Below are 22,620 nucleotides of genomic sequence, written 5' to 3'. Positions count from 1 at the left end.
GTTAGCAGCCACATTTGCCACTTCCCTTGCCTCATAGGTAGACATGCATAGCTTGCTTTGACAGGTTCTGATAGTTTATTTAAGCTAGTACAATTATCAATTGGATAATCTGTAATATCTGATGAGTTGTAGAACTCCTATTTAAGGCGATTGACTTGATCAAATCAATGCAATAATATAATCTTCCTTAATCAATACGAACTCAGAATTCAGTTCAATAAATTTCATCTGAAATTTGATTATACATACGGAGTATAGTGCAATTACTGTATTTACTTAATCACAATATTTTCAACCATATGTACTTCTGATCTTGTTTGGTTATATCGCTATTTCTGAATATGATTTTATGATTACCTGTTGCATGTATGAAGGCTATGCCTCAATTGAGTATCTGTTCCTGATATCATCTCTATACTCCTGTTGTACATTTGGCACTGTCTAAATATTGTCTCTGTACACATGTGTTCTTCACCTTGTAATGAGACAGGTTTATACCCTCTTTTCTCAGCAGTCTAAGGATCTTCTAAGCACTTGTGATAAATGAGAATAAACATATAAAACTCCTCACCTCCTCCTCTATTCCACCAACTACATGCATATCTATAGACTATATCTCTTTGTTTTTACATGAAGAGAGACGTCTTTTCAGAAACATGTGATTCCTCCAAGAGATTGACTTTTAACTATTCAAAAATCAACACACTTCAGCCTTAATATATACTTAATAAGTTCTTTAAAGATGATTGCTTGCCTTCATTAGTTTACTTGACCAATTCTTAGGTGGAAGTAAATGGGTTGGGCTCTTAATAATGTTTATTGGTATATATTACATCGAATTGCTGCTAAATAAATAAAACAGTCTTTACATGTTTGCCAAGACTTCTCACTCCCAATGATATTGCTTCTTAATGTATGCCTCACTGACAAGATTGCATGTTATTACTAATGAATCTCTGCTTATATTAACTACAATGTTTATTAATGGTCACTAACCAAGAAACATAGTTGATTTCCTTAGAGACATTACTCAGCTTACTGTTCCAATGATGCAGAGGCCTTCAGCCTCTAATGACCGGTAGGGTTATCACAACATACTTCATTAAGTCTATAGGTGTGCAGCAAACAATTAGGCATGGTGATAATTGTTATGTCTCAGGTCTTGTACTTCAATATAATCGAAGTCAATGCTTTCATTAAGTCTCTTTTATTATTGTATTACATGTTTATTTTCTTCATTTATTCGGTGTTCTTATTCCTTCTCCTGTTGTTAGCCCCCTTTATCCATATTCTATTAGCAGTTGGTTACAACAACATTAATTATTATAGTTGACAATCCATAATGTTTTTCATACCATCGTTCAATTCTTGTTGACCAAACCTAATGAAGGGTGCTCCCATTAATACCATAAACACATTATAGAAACAAAGGAATAACAACAATTTGCGAGAACAATCTGGAATGGTGATTTACCAGTACTCTTATTATATGCAAATTCTATCTGTGGTAAAATCACATCCCATCCATTTGGTTTATCTCCAACCAAACATCTCAACAAGTTTCCTAAACTGTGATTCACAACTTTTGTTTGTTCATCAGTCTGTAGATGATGTGATGAACTGAACTTCAAATATATCTTCAATTTCTTCATTTGTGTGTATCTCAATGCAATTTTCATTAGACTCCTTTCCACCGACCAATGACTTACTTTTATCTTTAAGCCAAGGAACTATTTAGAATGCACCAATAGTTACAGTAATTTATCTTTGCTTTTTATTGGCTTGGACTCATCAGGATCATTGAAGCTTTGCAAAGGATGAACTGAACTTCAAATCTATCTTCAAGATTTCCTTCATTTGTGTGTATCTCAATGCAATTTTCATCCAGACTCCTTTCCACCGACCAATGACTTACTTTTATCTTTAAGCCAAGGAACTATTTAGAACACACCAACAATTCCAGTAATTTATCTTTGCTTTTTGTTGGCTTGGACTCATCAGGATCATTGAAGCTTTGCAAAGGATGATCAATGATTGTTGTTGTTGTATTCGGTTATTGTATTTGGTTAGTGTATCAATTATAATCATCATTGAACACATATATTACTGCCTATAATTATCTTTTTGTACAAGTGCTTACAGCTATCAATAATCCTTTCCCAAGATGAATTTGAATTCCCGAAAATGTCTTCTCACATATGAACTACAACTTATTCAGATACAAGCAATATTTCTCTTCTTCAAGGATATCATTCAATATATCACAGTTGTAGATTTCATTTTAAATCATGTCCATTAATTTTCCTTTTTGTCTTTGCATATTTGACATTATTAAATTCTCAGTGTACTATTGATATCAATGACAACATTTCATCATGAATCTCCAACACTATTTCACAAATGAAGGCCCTAAACTTTTGCAAATAATTTGGGCTCCATCAAGTTCACTAAGGTCAAGGAATTAGATTAACTTATGTGATCTAGACTAAGTTGGAAGCCTTGTATGAAGGAGACAAATACACAAAGCATGCAGAGTTGCAGAATTGGAAAGCAAAGTTAGAGACAGAAAGAATGTAGAATGCGGGATGATAAGCCTATCAGATCTTATGTTCATAGGATAACAAAGATTGTTACAAGTATAAGGAATATTGGTGGAACCATAACAGAAGATGAAATTGTACAAAAGATTTTGAGATCTTTGACACCAAGATTGAGGTCGTTGAGGACATGATACCTCTCATCAATGGATTCAAACAGGCAAACATTGATTGGTAAGTTGCAAGCTTTTGAAACTTCTAGATTAAAAGATGTTTTCCCTAAAGTAGAATTTGTTTTTAAGGCTACTATTCATAAAGATAAGAGGATGCTAACAAAGAGTGCAAGTACTAGTAGAGCTTGTGGAAATCTTGGTGAGTATGCCACAGATTGGGCAGAGATACAGGAAGAAGAAAGGAAGCTTGAAGAGCTTGAGGCATTGGTTGCGAAGAGAGAATTCATAGCTAAAGGTAAATATGAAGGAAAATTGCCTTTGAAATGTTTTCATGTAAAAATATTGGTTATTTTTAATCTAGATGTCCAGCTGGAGTGCCTGAGTATAAGCCTAAGCCTTACAAGTCTAAATATCCTACAGAATGTAATTATGCAAGTGAATGAGTATCAGATAATGAATCAAAAGATAGTGATGATGATGAAATTGGTTTTGTTCCTATTAAAGATGAAAGTCTTGTGAATGAGGGAAAAAGCACTAGTTTCACACATTGAAAAGAAATCTGAATAGATCATAGATAGTGGATGTTCACATCATGTGACAACTGACAAAAATAAATTTGTGCAATTGAAGAAGTATGAGGACGGAGATGTTAGATTTGGTGATAACACTCCTTGTTTGATTGACAAAAAGGGTTCTATTACTCTTGATGGAAAAACTATATTGATGATGTCTTATTTGTTAATGGATTGAAGCATGACTTGTTGTGTCGGTCAGTTTGTGGATAAGGGTTATCATTTGCAGTTAAAGGATGGAAGATGTACAATCAAAAATCAGTCAAGGAATACGATCGCATCTAGTACAAAGACCACAGGGAATGTATTTTAGTTAAATCCTTTTGAAGTAAGTTATTTTGTTGCAAAGATTGATGGCAATTATGGCATAAGAGATTTTGTCATGTGGACTTCGATAATATGGTAAGAATCGATAATTCAAATGCAATCAGCGATTTAACTATGATGGTGAACCATTACTAAAATGTTATGCAAGGAATGTGTAATGGGTAAACAAACCAGGAATAGCTTTTAGAGCAAGTCACACTCCACTACAGGAAAATTGGATCTGGTGCATATAGATCTGTATGGTCCTACTACAACTAGATCATATTTTGGTGAGACATACTTTATTCTCTTTCTTGATGACTATTCTAGAATAATGAGGGTTGCACTTCTCAAGGAGAAATCTAATGTCTTTGATAAGTTCAAGATTTACAAAGCGAAGGTAGAAAACAAATCAAGTTTGAAGATCAGGTATTTAAGTTCAAATAGAGGTGGAGAATTTACATTAGACAAATTCAATACATATTGCAAAGAGCAAGGTATATTCAAGCAAACATCAGCTCCCAGGATTCCATTGCAGAATGGGGTAGTAGAAAGAAGGAATAGAACAATACTTGATACTATGAGGACTATGATGTTTGAGGGCAAGGCATCTCATATTCATTGGAGAGAAGCAATTACCACAATAGTTTATACATTGAATAAAGTTCAGATTAGACATGGTAAAGTTAAAACATCATATGAACTTTGGTTTGGTCATGTACCATCAGTTAAGTATTCCAAAAAAATGGTAGCAAGTGCTATATCAGAAGAGAGGAGGAAATAGGAAAGTTTGACCCTTGACGTGATGGAAGTATATTCCTTGGCTATTCAACTAAGAGCAAAAGATATAAATGTTATAATTTGAAATTGAGGAAGATAAATGAAAGTGCTCATATGAAGATTGATGAAAGATTTCAAATACAGGAAAGAAAATTTGATTAGGACTCAGATATTAAAGCAAATCAGACATCTACAAGTTAGAATCCTAATTACAACAAAGAGCAAGAGCAATTCTTTGAAATTGATAATGGGATACAAGTACAGACTAAAGAACCAAGAGAAGCACCTAGAACTCTAAGGTATGTTACTTTGAATCATTCAAATTATTGATAGAGCTTATAGTGGTGTGATGACTAGAGCAAGAATGAGGAACGAATTTTGTTTGATTTCACAAGTTGAGCCTAAAACTGCTGATGAAGCATGTAAAGATGAATCATGGGTTAAAGCAATGCAAGAAGAATTAGAACAAACTGAGAGGAACAATACATGGGAATTGGCTCCTAAGCCTAAAGATATGAAATATCCAAAGTGGATATTTACTCTGCTGCTGCTATAAATTTTATTTAAATAATTATGTTCTTCTGTAAGTGTTTTAATTATCTTGCAAAACTAGACAAAAGTTGAAGAAGGAATGATATTATTTGATATTTTCAGAATAACATGGTACATTGTAAAGGTAGTAACAACAGCAAACAGATAACAATAACAATAGCTTGATACAAGCATATGAAATTCTGGAAATGCTTTTATCTATGCCAATAAGTTTGATATCAAAACTAATAAAGCTTGGTACCTCAAATACAATCAGCGTCTGAAATAAGAAGCTGCTAACAGCTGCAATCTTCAATAATTATGCCCACAAAATCCAACACCCAGCTGGTATAGAACTGCTACACAAATCTGCTCACAATGATCAACGCCCAGAATGATGCAATCTGCGCAACTCTGTAGAGATAGTCTTCACTTTCCCACGCCAATGATATGAACTGCTGTAGGAACTCCACCAATGTCGAAACCTTGTGCAAGAATCAGCAAATCCAATCCAGTTGAGGGCTACGTCCCAACTCAATCAACTCTCAGCCTAGGGTTTGATGTCCTAGTGAGGGAATGCTCAAATCAAAGCCAAACACCAAATTATGTTTTCCAAAATGTTCAAAGATACTTTTCCTTTCCTTGCATTGGCCTTATATCATCTTCTCATGTAATTCGAACCCTAAAAGTAATACTTGAGAACTTTATAATATAAAGTTATATTCTTTAATAATTGGCATCCAAGTGCCTGAGAATCATTATTTCACCAATAAGAATAGTTCCAAGTGTCAAATAGGTCCCTGAAGATGATAATTAAATAAAAGAGGCCAAGCTCTTTCCAACGGACTATCACATGATGGCAAAACTCGCCAGATGGAGCCAGAAAACTCCTTATTACTCCCTAGTGGCTAAAAACTTAGCCTTATTTAAATTATTATAATGTTAACTTAAGAGAATATTTAAATATATTAAAATATTTCCCAAATAGCGAATTGATAGCCAAAACACCTCTACAAGGTGAAACTAAACTCATCACCTCCTGTGACTAATGCCGGATAATCTGAAATAACTGACAGTCTCATCCCTCAAAACTAGGGATACTCCTAAAAAATAGGAACATCTCCAAATCTCCCGAAACTGAAACCATAGAATGATCTCATAGAGACTCAAGACTATAACCCATCTCCACCTCCTAAAATGTAGGAAACTCCTCCTACAATTAAGGAACTGCTCTCAATTGCCCTCCTACTATCTGAAACTCTAGATCCGAACACTGTATACCTTGACTAAGTCTCTAAACACCATTGCCAGCTTACGAGATCCCATAATAGGCTAACTCTCATGTCACTGCTAAACAGAGCTAAAGAGGGGACATGACAAGATAAAAATGTTAGAGGAATTAAGTGGGTATTTAGAAACAAAATAAATGAACAAGGTGAAGCAGTGAGCAACTAACAAAGGTTGATTTGTAAAGGATATTCACAACAGGAAGGTATAGATTTTGAGGAGACTTTTACTAGTGTGGCTAGAATTGACGTAGTAAGATACTTTTGGCTTTTTCAACTAATAAGAAATTTAAGGTTTACCATATGGATGTGAAGTCTGCATGCTAAATGGAGAACTTGAATAAGTATATATTGAGCAACCTAATGAATTTCCTTTAACAGATCAGGAAGACATGGTTTGCAAGTTGAAGAAAGTGTTGAAATGGCTTGAAGCAAGCTCCAAGAGCTTGGTATGCAAGGTTAGACAAGTATCTTTTACATTTGGGTTTCAAGAAAGGTAGTACAGATAGCAATTTGTATTTGAGAACTAATGCTGAAGGTATTTTGATTATTGAAGTATTTGTTGATGATATAATCTTTTGTAGCAATGATGAAATGAGTAACAAGTTTTCTGAAGAAATAAAGAGTGAATTTGAGATATCTAAGATAGGAGAGATGAATTTCTTTCTTGGTTTGTAAATGACTTATAATTGGGATGGGATATTCTGTGATATCCTCAATCTCAAGTGTCAAATTAGTTAAATAATGACAATGAATAATATAATATCTAGTGATAAATATTACAATATAATCAATTATTATTATAATAACATATTATTAATGTAATAATAATACTTAAATCTTAATAAATAAAAATAATAGTCGAATAAATAAATAATAATAATATATGAAATACAATATTAATATTGGTCAAATATAAAATAAGTTAATCCATGAAATAATTAATAATTGATATTATTAAATGAATATGTAATCGATCAATACTCGCTATTTAATGATCCCATACAAATTGGATTGATTATCTAATTAGAATCAACGTTGTTTGAATAAATCGTTGTAATACGATTAATGGATATGAAGAGGCAAATAAAAGGACACATCTATTAGTTGTCCCTAGGGACAAGCTATAAAATTTATGTCATGAAGAAAGCAATATAATCAGAAAAAAGAAGGAATAACATGAAAATAACTTGTGTAAGATTCAGTCAATAGCCACATTAGGTTACTGCTATCCATATTCAATCTATATTTAATAGATAATTTTTCAGATTCCGAAAAAGAAATATAGGAAGAGGATATAATGAAGAGACACAAATAGAAAGGAGGAACATCGAACCATATCCCTTGCAAATTCATTGAAGTGGTTCATTCAGCAGAGTAAACATAGAAATAACGATTGGTTAGCACACAGTCATCACAATTGGCAAATGGAAATGAGAAGATGCAGTCAGTGATACAATCAACTACAAGTCAGCATCTTATACTATTGACTAATTATTTGCCCAAATAGACCACTGTCAACTTCAAATACACCCAAAAAAATAATGAATGAAGCCAGCCTTGACGCAAATAGATGTTGTTGAAGTAACCGCCAATTAGTCCTTGGATGATAGAGAAGCAGCACAACTCAAAGATTGAAGTTTATAATCCAAGTAAATAAACTCTCACCATATTGGAACTTAGCATAGTCTGTAATCTTTAAGTAGACCCTTGAGTTGATAAAAGAAGATCATTGAATATAAAACACTCAAACTCAACAAGAAACTTGCAGACGCTCAACGAAGGTGGTCTACACAACCTAGCGACAAAGATCCAAAGTGTAAGAACCAAGGAAGACAAGTTAGGGATTGCAATCATAGCTAATAATCGCTTCTTATAAATCAATCAAACTCTGTTTCTAAATATTATATTTAGCTTATTCTAAGTGCACATAAATTATCTATTCATAGTCTAAAAGTGAACAGATTTATTCCTTAGACATTTATTCTAGTTATATTCAATCTTTGAATACTTGTCAAAGATTACGAGTATATAAGAGATCATCAAATTGTTTGATTTTAAAACTATACGAGCTGAAAGGAAAATATTTAGGTCTAAAGGGGATAACACATTGATATTTGGAAATCTGATTTCTAAGAGCGAGTCAAATCATCATAGATTCTTAAGCCATCCTACCAATGGACATTACAGTGGTATCAAAGCATAATCCTAACATCCTGTGAGTGAAGGCTAATGCAAGCTTACGAGAGGAAGACAAAGAAGACTACAATGAACGACTTAGCGAATGAGATGAGATCCTATACGGAGAAAAACAACCAAACCAACCAACTATATTAAATCAAATGGAAAAATCAAATGAAACACTTCTCCAAGCATTGCAACATATGGGAAATGCTATCAACAATTGGAGAGGTCAACCCAACTAGGCAAGATACACTAACTCCACTCACTCAGAAAATAATAATGTCTTTTCTGTAACCGGAATGCCAGAACCACCATTCTTACGCAGAGAAAAGCTACCAAGAGAAGAAGAAATAGAGCAACCAATGACTAGGATTGAAGATATTGCAAGGGCATATGCAGCTCTAGAACCTAACATTAGTGAAGTGGTATCATTTAGAGAATTTTCTGAAGATAAACGAAGGGAGAAATCCAGGAGGCTTGTATACAAAGAACTCAATCATAAAATCAATAAAATAAAAATCACAAATTTTGATGGGGGACATCGAATGGTATTTCCAAGAACTAACTCAACTCAGACAAACTAGAACAGAAGAAGAATTCGCTCACAAATTCCAAGATTATCAGTTATGGTCCCAAACCTTTCGCAAAAGAGGCTTACTCATATGTTTATAGAAGGATTGAAAGACTCAACCAAACATGTTGTAAAAACACATGAACCTCAAAACTTGGAAGAAGATATTAGAAAAGAAAGAATGGTAGAATCAAATCCTTCAAAGGAAAGATCTAAGAATTTCTAAGCCAGGACAAGACATAGGCACAAAGATTCAAGAAAAGATGATAAGGGGAAAGAATGTTATTTCTACAAAGGGAAGTGGACTATTGGGCACCAATGCCAAGGCAAGGATGCTCTCAAGCAAAAAGAGGATGTAATGAAGAAAGGCTTATGTTTTATATGCACAGAACTATGGGCACCAAGACACAAGTGTGGCAAAAGGAATCAAATCAATAGAATAGATGCAATGCCTGAGAGGGAAATAGAAGAGTTGCATAAGAAAGTAAGACATGATATAGGAGATCTCAATAGTATCCAATCCCAAAATGAAGGAGAGAAGCAGTGCACTTGTGAAGAAATTCCACTTGATGCATAAAGTTTGAGAATGAAATTAGTAACCAATACTAGAGAATAAGGGAAAATTAAATGGAATAAGAAATTAGTAAATTTATTCACTTCTAGTTAGTGAAAACTATGTTGAATCAACAAATAAGACGGTGAACATTTGAGTACCAAATTGAAGAAACAAAGTTTTTAATAAAATAAACAAATTAATGAAAAATATTCAGTTTTATTTCTTACACTCAGAATTTTCCTTGTAGGAAACTTTAGAAACCATACACTTTTAGAGACCTGGGAAGGGATAAAGACTCTCCCAAGCAGGGGTAAACTTTAAGAAACCCCCCTACAGAAAAAGAAATAAAATATTGGCGAATCTTTCATTATTTTGAAAATTAAAATTATTTCTATTAGTGAATCTCTCAATTTTCGTTTTTAAATATTATTTATATCGACAATTATTTTGGATAAATAATTTGTGTATAAAATATTGGCGAAAATCAACAATAATAGGAAGTTCATTAATCACCATTACATATCAAACTTGAACATTTTTTACATCATAGAATATCATGAGGATCAGTACTTTATATTTTAAATCAATAGTAAAAACTAAATATTGGTGATATATCCCTAAAGTAACTAATAATTATGATAATTTTTACTGATTTTTTTAAATTTCTCCAATAACAAATAATATTTAGGTGAATTAAAATTAATCATATATCGAATATTGTCGTGAATCTTTGAGTTTAAATTTTTAGTAAAATAAATTATTAAACGATTTTAATATTTTTAAAACCAAATTTTATCAAAATGTGGCGATTTAGTTTGCATGAAATCTTAAATTATTAGCCAAGTTATTAGCAACAAAATTCTAAAATTAGCCAATTGGCGAATATTAGCCACTAAACATTACCTTGCGAGTCCCAACGATTATAAAGATGGATAGTCCTAAAAAGACATCCATATAGGCCTTAGGGAGAGATTAGGGTGAGATAAAGTTTGTCCCAAGGATTACAGAGATGGGTAATCCTAAAGGGATACCCATAGAGGCCATAGGACGAGATAAAGTCTCTCCTGAGGATTATATAGAGGGGGATAATTCTAAAGAGATATCCCTAGTGATCTGGGATGAGATAAAGTCTCTCCTAAAGATCACAGAGATGAGTACATCCTAAAGGGATACTTATAGAGGCCTAGGGCGAGATAAAGCCTCTCCAAAGGATTAAATAGAGAGGGATAATCCTAAAAGGATATCCCTGGAGACCTCTGATGACATAAAGTCTATCCTAAGTATTATAAAGAGGGATAATCCTAAAGGGATATCCACAGAGGCTTAAGGGCAGGATAAAGTCTCCCCTAAGGATTACAAATGCATACAAAAAGAAAAAAAATACAAGGCAACACATAACAAGGAGCAAGGGAATACTAAGATATATCAAGATAAGTTTTCTTTCTTATTCTCATTATTTGAAATGAAATATTATGTTTTTCAAAATTAGTAAATTTGTATTGTTGTTCCAACTCCAAGATGAAATTTTTGTTTCAAGACTATTGGATTGAATATCACAACGACATTGAGAGTTTGGATCGCTCGAGGAAAAGCAATTTCAGGTGGGATGGATTGTGATATACCCAATCTCAAAGGTCAAATTAGTTAAATAGTGACACAATGATCAATATAATATTTAATAATAAATAAGACAATATGATCAATTATTACTAAAATATTATTAATGCATTAATAATAATTAAATCTTAATAAATAAATATAATTGTCGAATAAATAAATAATAATAATTATATATGAAATACAATATAAATATTGGTCAAATATGAAATAATTAATAATTGATATTATTAAATTAATATATAATTGATCAATATTCATTATTTAATTATCCACGTACAAAATTGGATTGATTATCTGATTAAAATCAACACTGTTTGAATAAATGGTTGTAGTACAATTAACAGATTTGAAGAGGCATATGAAAGGACACGTCCATTAGTTGTCCCAAGGGACCAGCTATAAAATTCACGTGATGAAGAAAGAAATTGAGATAAGAAAAAAGAAGGAATTACATAAAAATAACTTTTGTAAGATTCAGTCAATAGCTACGTTAGCTTACAGCTATTCATATTCAATCTCTATTCAATAGATATTGTTTTCAGATTCAGAAAAAGAAGTATACAGAGAGGATATAATAAAGAGGCACATATATAATTAGAAATGAGGAACATCAAACCATATTCCTTGCAAATTCATTAAAGTGGTTCATTGGGAAGAGTAAACAAAGAAATAACGATCGGTTAGCACACACTAATCACAATTGGCAATCGGAAATGAGAAGACGCAGCCAGAGAAGAGATTGAACATGTCATAAAATCAACTACAAGTCAGTAACCTATACTATCAACTAATTATTCGCCCTAACAGACCACTAAACGCCAACCTCAAATACACCCAGAAAACTAATGAATGAAGCCAGCATTGACACATACAGATGTTGTTGAAGTAACTACCAATCAGTCCTTGAATGACAGAGAAGCAGCATGAATGAAAGGCGGAAGTTCATAATCCAAGTAAATAAACTGTCATCATATTCGAGCTTAGCGTAGTCTATAGTCTTTAACCAGACCCTTGAGTCCATAAATGAATATCATCGAATATAAAACACTCAAACTTAACAAGAGACTTGCAGACACACAACGAAGGTGGTCTACACAGCCTAGTGACAGAGATACAAAGTGTAAGAACCAGAGAGACAAGTTAGGGATTGCAATCATAGATAATAATCGCTTCATATAAAATCAATCAAACACTGTTTCTAAATATTATATTTAGCTTATTCTAAGTGCACATATATTATCTATTCATAGAGTATGAAAGTGAATAGATTTATTCCTTGGACATTTATTCTAGTTATATTCAATCCTTGGATACTTGTCAGAGATTACAAGTATAGAAGAGATTATCAAATTGTTTGATTGTAAAACTACAAGAGCTGAAATAAAAATATTTAGATCTAAAGGGTATAATACATTGATATTTGGAATTTTGATTTCCAAGAGCGACTCAAATTATCATAGATTCTTAAGCCATCCTACCAAGGGACATTACATATACATATCACAAACTAAGTATCTTAAAGACTTATTGGTAAATTTATGAAAAATTGTAAACCAGTAGGTACATCTATGGTGACTAGATATAAATTGACTCCTACTGATGACTCACCCAATACATTTTACACTAGATATGTATCTACATAGGAGCATTGCAATATCTAACTCACACTAGGCCAGACATATCTAATGCAATTGGATTTTGCCAGATTTCCAGTAGAACCTAAACAAACACACTTAGCAGTTTTAAAAAAAAAAGAATTTTCAGATATTTGAAAAGAAAATTGGATTATGGATTATGGTATGACAGATCTATGGATTTTACATTGTATGCTTACATTGATGCAGAACGGGCAGGTAATCTTGATGACAAGAAGAGTACTAGTAGAGGAGCCTTCTTCCTTTGTAGGACATTAGTTTCTTGATCGAGTAAAAAGCAAGAATGTATAACTCAGTCTACTCCTGAAGCCCAATATGTAGCTGCAGCAAACAGTTAATACATAGTTGATATTGATGATGCAGATGTTGAAGGATATTGGTATGACCTGAACCTAATGTTACGCATTGTGAAAATACAAGCACTATCAATATGTCTAAGAATTCAGTGTTACATTCTAAGACTAAGCATATATCAATCAAGTACCATTTCTTGAGAGAGAAAGTAGTAGAGAAGGAAGTGAGATTGGAATTTGTAAGCTTCAGTGAGATTGGAATTTGTAAGCTTCAAGGAACAGATCGCAGATATCTTTACAAAGCCTTTTCCTAGGGACACCTTTGAGTACCTTAGAGGTATGCTTGGAGTGGTGGCGGCCCCACTTTGTGAGCATTGATTGATGTAAGTATACATCAGTTCATAAATTATCAAAGCACAATCATACGCCTAGACTTGATGCTCGGTGTCACTCCTCAAAGGGAGTAGCCACATTGTGTAGGGCTAAGCTTGAGAGCTCTTTGGATCAGTTTTTAGCTTTCAGTCTTTGGTGGCACTTGATTTGTTTTATGGTTGCAGGTACATTTGAACCAGACAGCGGACCTGATTAGACAAAGGTCCGAGGAATTGCGAAGATCAATATCAAAGGGGGAGAGATTGTTTCGGAAATTTAATGTTACTTTGGCACCCTTTGCTATTGATGAAAAAGGGGGTGAGTTTGTGTGAAAAACCTTTATTTGAGAGAAGTATTTCCTAGTGGAGAAAAAAAATGTCTAAGGGAAAGCTAAGTTGAGAATATTCAAAAAGTTGTATCAGATGCTATTTTTGGATTGATGGTTTTTCACCATACGTTGCCACCAATGCCAAAGGGGGAGATTGTTAGGAATAATGGAGAATGTTGAGTTGGAATTCTTGTTGACATGATAATTTTGGTCACAGGTTTTGTCATTGATGTTAACATATGTTCCGTAGTTTCAGAATGGAGTAAGACAGATTTTGTGTGCTACAAGCTATTGATTAGTACAGTACGGTTAGTATATGGCATTCCGAAGTATGTGAGCATGGATATATGTTTTAGGATGACTGTAGACCTTATGTCTGAAGTTGCAGATCTTTATCTGATGATTTGTGTGAGCTACAGTTGATTTAGTGAAGACTAGTTGCAGGCTAGTAATAGAGAATTATGCCAGAGGTAGTTGTTGTATTTAGGGTATAGCATGTTGGCAAGCTAGACATAAGGTTTGCCAGCATAGTGCAAGGTAGAAGACTTGGATTTGTGCATGCTTTAGCATTTGTTGGTCATTTGATTCATGCTAGACTAGCATGTACTGTATAGAATATTGTTTTTGGGAGCTGACTTGTTGGTGTAGCGTGTTGATTAATGTGGCGAGTGTTAATTATGGATCTTGGTGCATATTTTTTCAAGTACAATTGTTGCATAATTGCTTAAGAAGGTGTGTATGCCTTAGCATGGGCTTATTTATTTATTTGTGCATTGAGGAAATCCTAACAGGCCAGCCTAATTGCTTGGTTGTAACTGGTATAAAGGAAAGTAATTTCCTTGGTTGTAATGTATGGAATGATTATTATGTATGCGAACCTTGATAACGGATATCAGAGCTGAGTTGAAGGATTGTCAGATGCTTTGGTAGAGGTATGAGTGGAATTTGTTATCATTCCTAGTGTACTTCATTGGAACTGTACAGGTAATTGAGATGTCAATATTTTAGTTCAACAAAGATGGCTTTAACCTTACTCTATCAAACACTGAGTCTTTTAAAGGTGGCTTTAAGCTTCACCCTTTGAGCAATGAGCATTTGTTCTCGTCAACTCCTACTAGGGTTGGATACCTTTTAACAGGGGTCCAGTCCTTTATAGAGAACTTGTCCTTTAACAGGGCTAAATGTACTAAATGTATTGTACCGACTCCTAACAGGGTCAGGTCCTCTAAAAGGGATATTTCCATATTCGTGCATGGTCTTTTGGGTATCGTCCCCATCGGGCTCCTCCCATAACAGCGTTTTCCTTAAGAACAAAAATCCTTGTGTTATGATGTTGGCTTTCATATTCTTGTTTGGTGATCAGTTTAAGAAGAATGAAATTTATAATTATTACACGCAACTGAATCACTCCCCCTACCAACCCTGCCCCCCCAAGTTGTGAAGTGCGGTCTATGATTACTAACAGATGAAAAGGATGCTCGCATTGTGAGATGAAGGCCCAATGAAAATGGGAAGAAGAAAGGAATCGAAGGTCTAAAAAGTCAAATTTGAAATGTTGGAACTCTAGAACATCAAGACATAACTAAAGGGAATGCAAGTCTAAGAAGACTAATAGAAGTTATCAGATGATTTTTTTTTCAAATTCAATGTCCTTAATGAAGAGGGAGATGAAGATGGAGTTGTTTATGGCATCTTCAAGCATTTAGGAATGCAATTCTTTGAGAACTCTTTGTAAGGAATGGTTCAGAATATAAATAAAGAATGGAAGTAATGTCTTCTTGGGTGACTGCAAAAGACGATAAGGTGAAAGAGATGTTCAAAGTTGCGAGGATTAAGAAACTTTCAATAATTTTGCATGTTCTTAGTTTATGAAAAAATACAATTACTATAATCAAGATGAGTGATGTGGGAGTGGAGACTGTATTTTGTAAAGATGGTTACGAAATGGTTAGAGAAGTTATATATTCTATTAGCAAAAGAAAATTTTCATGGGAGTTTGTACAAATTGGATACAAGTACCATGAGTGGTAAAAATGACGGTTCCATGGTTTTTGTGAATAATTATAAGCGAGATGCTAGAAAATAATTGTAAAGTGTGCTATGAACTTATGTGTCTCAAATGTATAGGAAATTTGAGGTCTTTAAGGTGTTGAATGTGAGTCATCTTTTTGTGGGAGTTGTAAAGACGTAAATACGGAAAAAACATTAATTAAGGTGGAGTTATTTACATAAATAAGTAAATAAAGAAAATTCTTGATGGATAAGAGGTATGGAAATTCCTCCCATCAGCAACCTTGTGCAATGCATACAAGATGCAAATTATTAGGTTAAATATTGTACAAGTTGCATAAAAACCAATGTAACACAAGCATTGGGGTACATCAATACACTGAGATGTCGGGACGAGTTTCCAGGATGGGGAGACCAAGGGCTTCAATTTTGCATATTACACATAGGGCTTGAAATGCTAGTTATGAAACAATGTTTCAATATAACATATTGAATTGAAACACTTGAACTTAGCAAAATTGCAACACAAATCATAACCATTAAAATTTTAACATAGTAACATAGTATATACCCAATCATAACATTCAAAATCAATATTCAAATAGAAATTCAAGTATCCAATTCGAAAGCGGTATGGTTACAAAGTGGAAAAGGTGGGGTTATTGGGCTACTCAACATAGTTCACAACATCTTCTAGCTCACTCAACAACTTCTTCCATATCGACTTTCTAAGAGCACCATAGGTATCTCTTTTGCCTCCCCTACTATTAAACCAATGCCAAGAACATCAAAAAAATGTTGAGAGTTCTACCTATACTTATGCTTTGTAATAGAAATCCCTCCCCAACACCATCTTGATGACATAAGAATAAGGCCATGCTTACTTATAAACACACACACCAACCCCTTCTTCGTTACCTCCCTCCCCTACGAATGCCATCTACCACTTTTGGCCTATAAGTGTCACTATTGTGTCCATGATTTCGTCGTTTCTATACTCAGCAATATGCAAAGAAGCTTGCCTAGATTAATCTTTAAAATCTTAGTCCCAATTTGTACTTTTCTCTCAAAGCTCAAGGGATAGCTTGTCCTTTCATCATTACTCAAACACATCCAACCAGAACTAAATTGCCTCTGCGTGATGACACGAAATATTGCTTTATAGGGATAGTAGAGTACAAACAACCAGCATAGTATCATGTTCAAATTATGACAGGTTGGATTCCATTGCCTTTTTTGCCCAATTATTTGCCACCTCGTTCATTTCTCTAGAAATATGAGACTTTGAATTCCTTGAAAGATTTTAATGTTTGCAATGTAGACCGTAGTCATTGTCTCAACCATTAGTTTTGTGTCCACTCTTGCCAAATTGCATTATTAGTGTTAATCAATCTCAATGATCACAAACGTCTATCTCATGTGGGCTTCCATATTGAATGTAGTCTATGTTTGAATCCGTGGAAATTGCATCTCAAATGCAACTCCATGTTTCTAAATTTCATCATTCTATGTTAAATTATTAATGTTCATTCTAAAGTTCAGTAGTTTTTTAGTTTTACCACTTTGCCAAAGCATTTGTGATTCTTATTTTCAAAATCTCTTAATACCAATTTATTCAAGTACTATATGTATATCAGTGTCACCCTCGCCCTTGTTGTCATCAACCCCGAAACCTATACTCATGTCCCCCCATCAGGAAACTTCACGAAGCTATGTGCAAAACTGATATAAGACAACAAATTAACACAAAAATTAAATTGACCCTCTATTTTTTCTCAACATAGAGCATACGACAAAGAATGTATGTAATTATTTGTAATTTTACCGTCTACTTAACCACTATCAAATTGAAATTTTTTTGCACCTCACGTCTCCACGTTCCAAAATATATTTAAGCTTTACCAATAAGGTTATAAGGGCCATAATCCATAGCTTTTCCTTTAAAAACATGATGGGGTGCATTTTATTCTAATACATCTAGTGTAGAATGGAAAAACGTTTTGCAATTCAACAATGTGATGGAGGTGTGAAGAGTGAGTGAACTTTTAATAGACAAAGTTGTCATGACCAATTAGGGCAAAAACACACCAACAAAATTGTTTTTGAGGCACTAAGTTTACTAAGTTGAGCAATTGGATTGCAACGGTGATTAAACTTGATTACAAGCAAATATTAGTTTGCATTAATATGAAAACGATGCAAGAGGCATCATGACTAGTGTCAATTGCAAGGTTGTCCCACCACCACAACTGACATAGTCAACCTCCCTCTACTACATACGTTGAAAATTTGACAAGGTTTAAAAATAGATTAACAGCTACAGGATTATGGTTTTCATCTCCAAGTTATTCTAATGTTAACCCTAACAGATAGAGTTCAACATTACACTAAGGTTCACCTAATCATTTAAGTAATAAATTAATTAACTAACATCACTAGTTAGTTTAATAACTCTACAAGATTAACATTTTGCCTTAATATTTTACCCCAATTAATAAGTCCAAGTAATGCTCCCACCTTAACCCCATGAAATTTCCTTTCTTATAATTTCACTATAGTTGAGTTTAAAATATGTAACTAGTACGAGGACTTAATATAGTTATTCGATTACTTATGAGACTTATAGAAGAGCTTTATTTGCACCTTCGATAACAACACAATTGGTTTAGCCATTTTAATGATCAGCTTAAGTATTACTCATTTGTTAAGTTGTATATTAATAACTTGGTAGAAGGTTTAATTGTTTGATCTTTACATTCCATTTATATATTGGAAATCAGGAGGGAAACATTTTGCAAAATAATTGAGGAACACGTTTAACTTTTAATTGAAGATACTCTCTATTGGACTTTGGCTTTGAAGCATATGAGGAGGAAAGTAGATAAATTGTGAAATTACACCACATAGTAAACTAATTAATGGAATTTTTATGCAACTCAAGTATCTGCCCTCCTAAACCTACTAGAATTTTTCAACCATATGATATGCAACTCATAAAATGTTTAGTCACAAGTTAATAACTACATGCACATCTATATTATCAAACTACAATGCATCCATTAAGGACTAACAAAGTGAGGAAAATAACAGAATTGAATCCATCGAGCATTTTGAAGAAGGGAAAATTAATCCAAAACACATTTATATGTTAGTTTCCCTCCTAAAAATGACACATTTCATGGCCCCCTTCAGCACTCAAAAGAGTCAATGTCTCATAGAATAGCTTCAAAGCAAAAAAGGAGGCTCATCTAGTGTCATGCAAATTTAACCACTAAAGCTGTCTATTTCCTATTCACAGTTGAGGCATGTTGGCAATCCACAATGAACCAATGGCATGCACCAAAGGTAATCCATAATGAACCAAATGATTTCTTGACCTATCGCATGCACCAGTCATTAAACAAGAAAAATTGCTCTTAAAATATTTTATTCAACATGTATGGGATTTAAACACAATCACAAACACCTACTATTAATTACTTTGCACATATAGTTTGGCCTTAAACAAAACTAACCAACATCTCAATCACTTCAATAATTGCATGATAACATTCATATATCTAATAATAGACACAATACTATGTAGAAGATAGATCACACATACCATGAGATATTTGTGAACCAAAATGCCCTAATATCCAATATATGCAAAATAAACCATTGAGGCAAGGTAAATTTGTACAACACCACTTATGGAATAGGCTACTTCATTTTGCATCTCTAAGGAAACCCAGAAACAATATCATGCTCTTCATAAGTCATTACAATGATATTCACCTTCTTTAGATGGACCTCTTAATAGCATAATGGATGGGCAAACAACTAAATCAATGTAGACCCCCGAAATACCTAATAAAATTCATTGCCCAATTTTAGAAAGGCATGTATGTGCATATTGGCATGTCCATCCACCTATATTCATAATAATATCATGTTTCTAAACAAATAACATGTCCTTGAGATTTCCATCCCCAAAACACAAGGAGCCAAGTTATAAGACTTTTGCAAGTCATTGCAAATATTATGCCATGTCCTATCATCCAAATAGGTGATATTCACAAACCTTTTACTTCATGGTACCTAGTTCCCATCATTAATCCACACTTTGATACACCTTTCTGGTTTCATTCTGGAACATGGCATATCCTTTCGGACGAGAATAGCTCTTACTTCAATGGCGCCACTCATAGTTGTAATTGCTCTTGTGATTCCACATAAATTCATAGTGATCAGCTTCTTAAATCCATGCGATATCATTCATTCATGATGGTTTGCTCCATGATTCTTTCCCCTCAAAATGATGTGGATGTCTATACATTGCACCCTTAGCTATCTCAAGGACTTTCTCTGAGTCTTGACCAATTTATTCAACTATTTTGTTAGCTCATGATGGATGGAAAATAATATTTTCCTCTTTTTTTATTGAAGCTTTGCTACTCTTGTTTATTCTTTGATTCTTCAATGCAGTCTTTCTTAGATTCTTGAGCTTGCTCTACCTTGAGTTTCCTCCTGTCTCCATCATGTATAATATTGTACAATGTAACTTTTGTACTTCTATACCAAAGATTTATGAAGTATTTTGTACATTCATATTTGTTGTTTCCAAAGATTTTGGCAAAGGATATCTAAGAATAATATCAACCCCATTTATATCCAAAGCATAAAAATTAGAAAGAAAGACATTTTTATCCCAAAAAGAGATTTCAATCGTTCGAAATTCTGATTATCATTATCTTATATTTGACTCTCATTGATTTGATTTTCTTCTACTGATAGTTCCTTGGATAATCCCATGTTGATTAACTCATACTTGATGCCAACATTTACATAAATAATAACATTTGTCTTTTGAATACATCCATGAAATTGAAAGATAAGAACCTTCCTTCCTTGGAGCTAAAGAACATGTATTTGTATCCTTCATCTTCTTTTCATCTTGGTCTCTTCCTCCTCCTCACTTGTCTATTAGTCACAGTGTCCATCTATCTAATCAAGCTCAATCTAAACCATCCAATTAAGAAATGTCACTATGCAATGGAACTATCTAATCTTTCAATTCTCTTTTTTAAATTAGAGAAACATTTGTTTTCCATTTTTTAGCGTCACTATGACCTCTATTAAATTAGTTTTGTCATTCTAATATATCCTCGCTTCCATCAAAATCAAGACACCGCATAAAGATAATTTTTAAGGAGAAAAAATAGTAGATCGCATTCCCCTATAGATCATTTACTCAACTTTGATCAAATTAATTCTAATGTTGTCGGCTTTAAAACCAAAAATACAAAATATTAACCCCCAAATGTATTTTGAACAACTTCTTATAAATGAATAAAAATTCCATGATTTGGTGCCTATAAATGAAATTAGGAGAATAACTTAAATTACAAATATCTCCCACAATATCGTTCATCAAAAGCTAGAATTTGGCCAATAAATTCCTTATATAATCCTCATATGTAACCTCCCCTTTCTAATGCTTAGCCAAGTCATGCACATTTAGCCTATTTCAAGTCTTATGGGCTAACTGGTTACTTAGGGAGAAGTCCCATGTGCTTGGAGAAGCTTTTCACTAGACTTACAAAGCAATTGTTCTTGGGGTTGAGTTCAATTATATAGATGGAGCCTTTTAATACTTTGGGATCACTTTCCAACCTTTTTATGCTCTCCAAACTTCTTCAAGGAGCGGGCTATTTTAGGAAGTCAACTAATTGCCTTCAATCATAATCTATAGTCTTCAATATCACTTCGGTATGATCAAAATTGCAAAATTATATCATTTGGGTGTTTTATGCAACTTGGATATATTATTGAGTTATTTAAACAATATTCCACTTGAGTTGCCTGATGTTAGAAATAATGAAAGGGAAAACTAAGTGTAATAGCTCATTTTCAAGGTGTTGAAAAGTTAATTCTAATGGGACCATTGAAACAGGGACTTTATTCATGAGAAAAGATTATTAAGTCTGAGATGTCTTATTGGTGGAGAAATCGTGCTCTTGAAAGAAAGATCACAAGTTTAAATCTTGCAGGGGTAAGGTAAGTATGCCTCACTTATAGCACAAATAGGTACCTCTTGTAAGGAGTACAAGGTACTCTCATATTACTGGAACTATAAGTAGACACAAATACATATGGATGGTATCATGGGCTACAAAAGCTCCTTTCCTATTTTATACTCCTCTAAAAGGTGAAAAGCACTCCATAGAGTTAAGTATGGCACCCTGCTTCATATGGCAGCCTTTGAACTAAATTCAAAATGGCATGAACCCGAGCCTGGAACATCACCTCTTTTTCATGACAATGAAGTGAGATGCAGGTTAATGAAGACACTTCAAAATATGTACTCACTTGAGCAGTCTGGTATACTTCATAAAAAATGGGTTGCCTTTTCCATTTAGCTGGTCCAAACTTCAACACACTAGAGGTGAGGGTGGATAGGGTATTAATCGCACAATAAAATCCTATTGGATGGTGTCAATGGCTTGAGTCGCTCTATCCACTCCATCAAGTGGATAGGCTTACCTCTGGAGGAGTAGAGAAATTTGTAATTGTGCATAGTGTGATGTGACTTCAGGATCATCAAACTCTAGAGTATCAACAAATTCCAGCTTTATGCTGAGATATTAATTCCACAGACACCATGCAAGTTGATGAGGATAAGACATGGGAAGGATTGGTTGGGAACCAATTGGATGATGCAACCTTTGAGTTTGAGGCTGACAATGCCAGCGACACTGATTTTGATGAACGTTAGGGGCAGTGGCATACTGATTTACTTTTGAGTCTTTGATTCTTTTAAGACTTTTTGACATGCATGTTATTTGAATTTTGTTATTGAAACTT

The 22,620-nt window shown here is 33.7% G+C and overlaps 1 protein-coding gene across 1 annotated transcript in view; it reads right to left on the bottom strand.

Moving 5' to 3' along the window:
• The window catches only part of LOC149543503 (glycerol-3-phosphate dehydrogenase SDP6, mitochondrial-like), a 178,502-nt gene that overhangs the window by 26,497 nt on the left and 129,385 nt on the right, over positions 1–22,620 (bottom strand). The window lies entirely within an intron of this gene.

This window comes from Cupressus sempervirens, chromosome 8, assembly GCF_028749045.1.
Source record: "Cupressus sempervirens isolate cs-2001-9-10 chromosome 8, ASM2874904v1, whole genome shotgun sequence".
Taxonomy (NCBI): Eukaryota; Viridiplantae; Streptophyta; class Pinopsida; order Cupressales; family Cupressaceae; genus Cupressus; species Cupressus sempervirens.
Note: the sequence above shows the minus strand (reverse complement) of the source record. Positions and strands in the feature narration are given on the sequence as shown.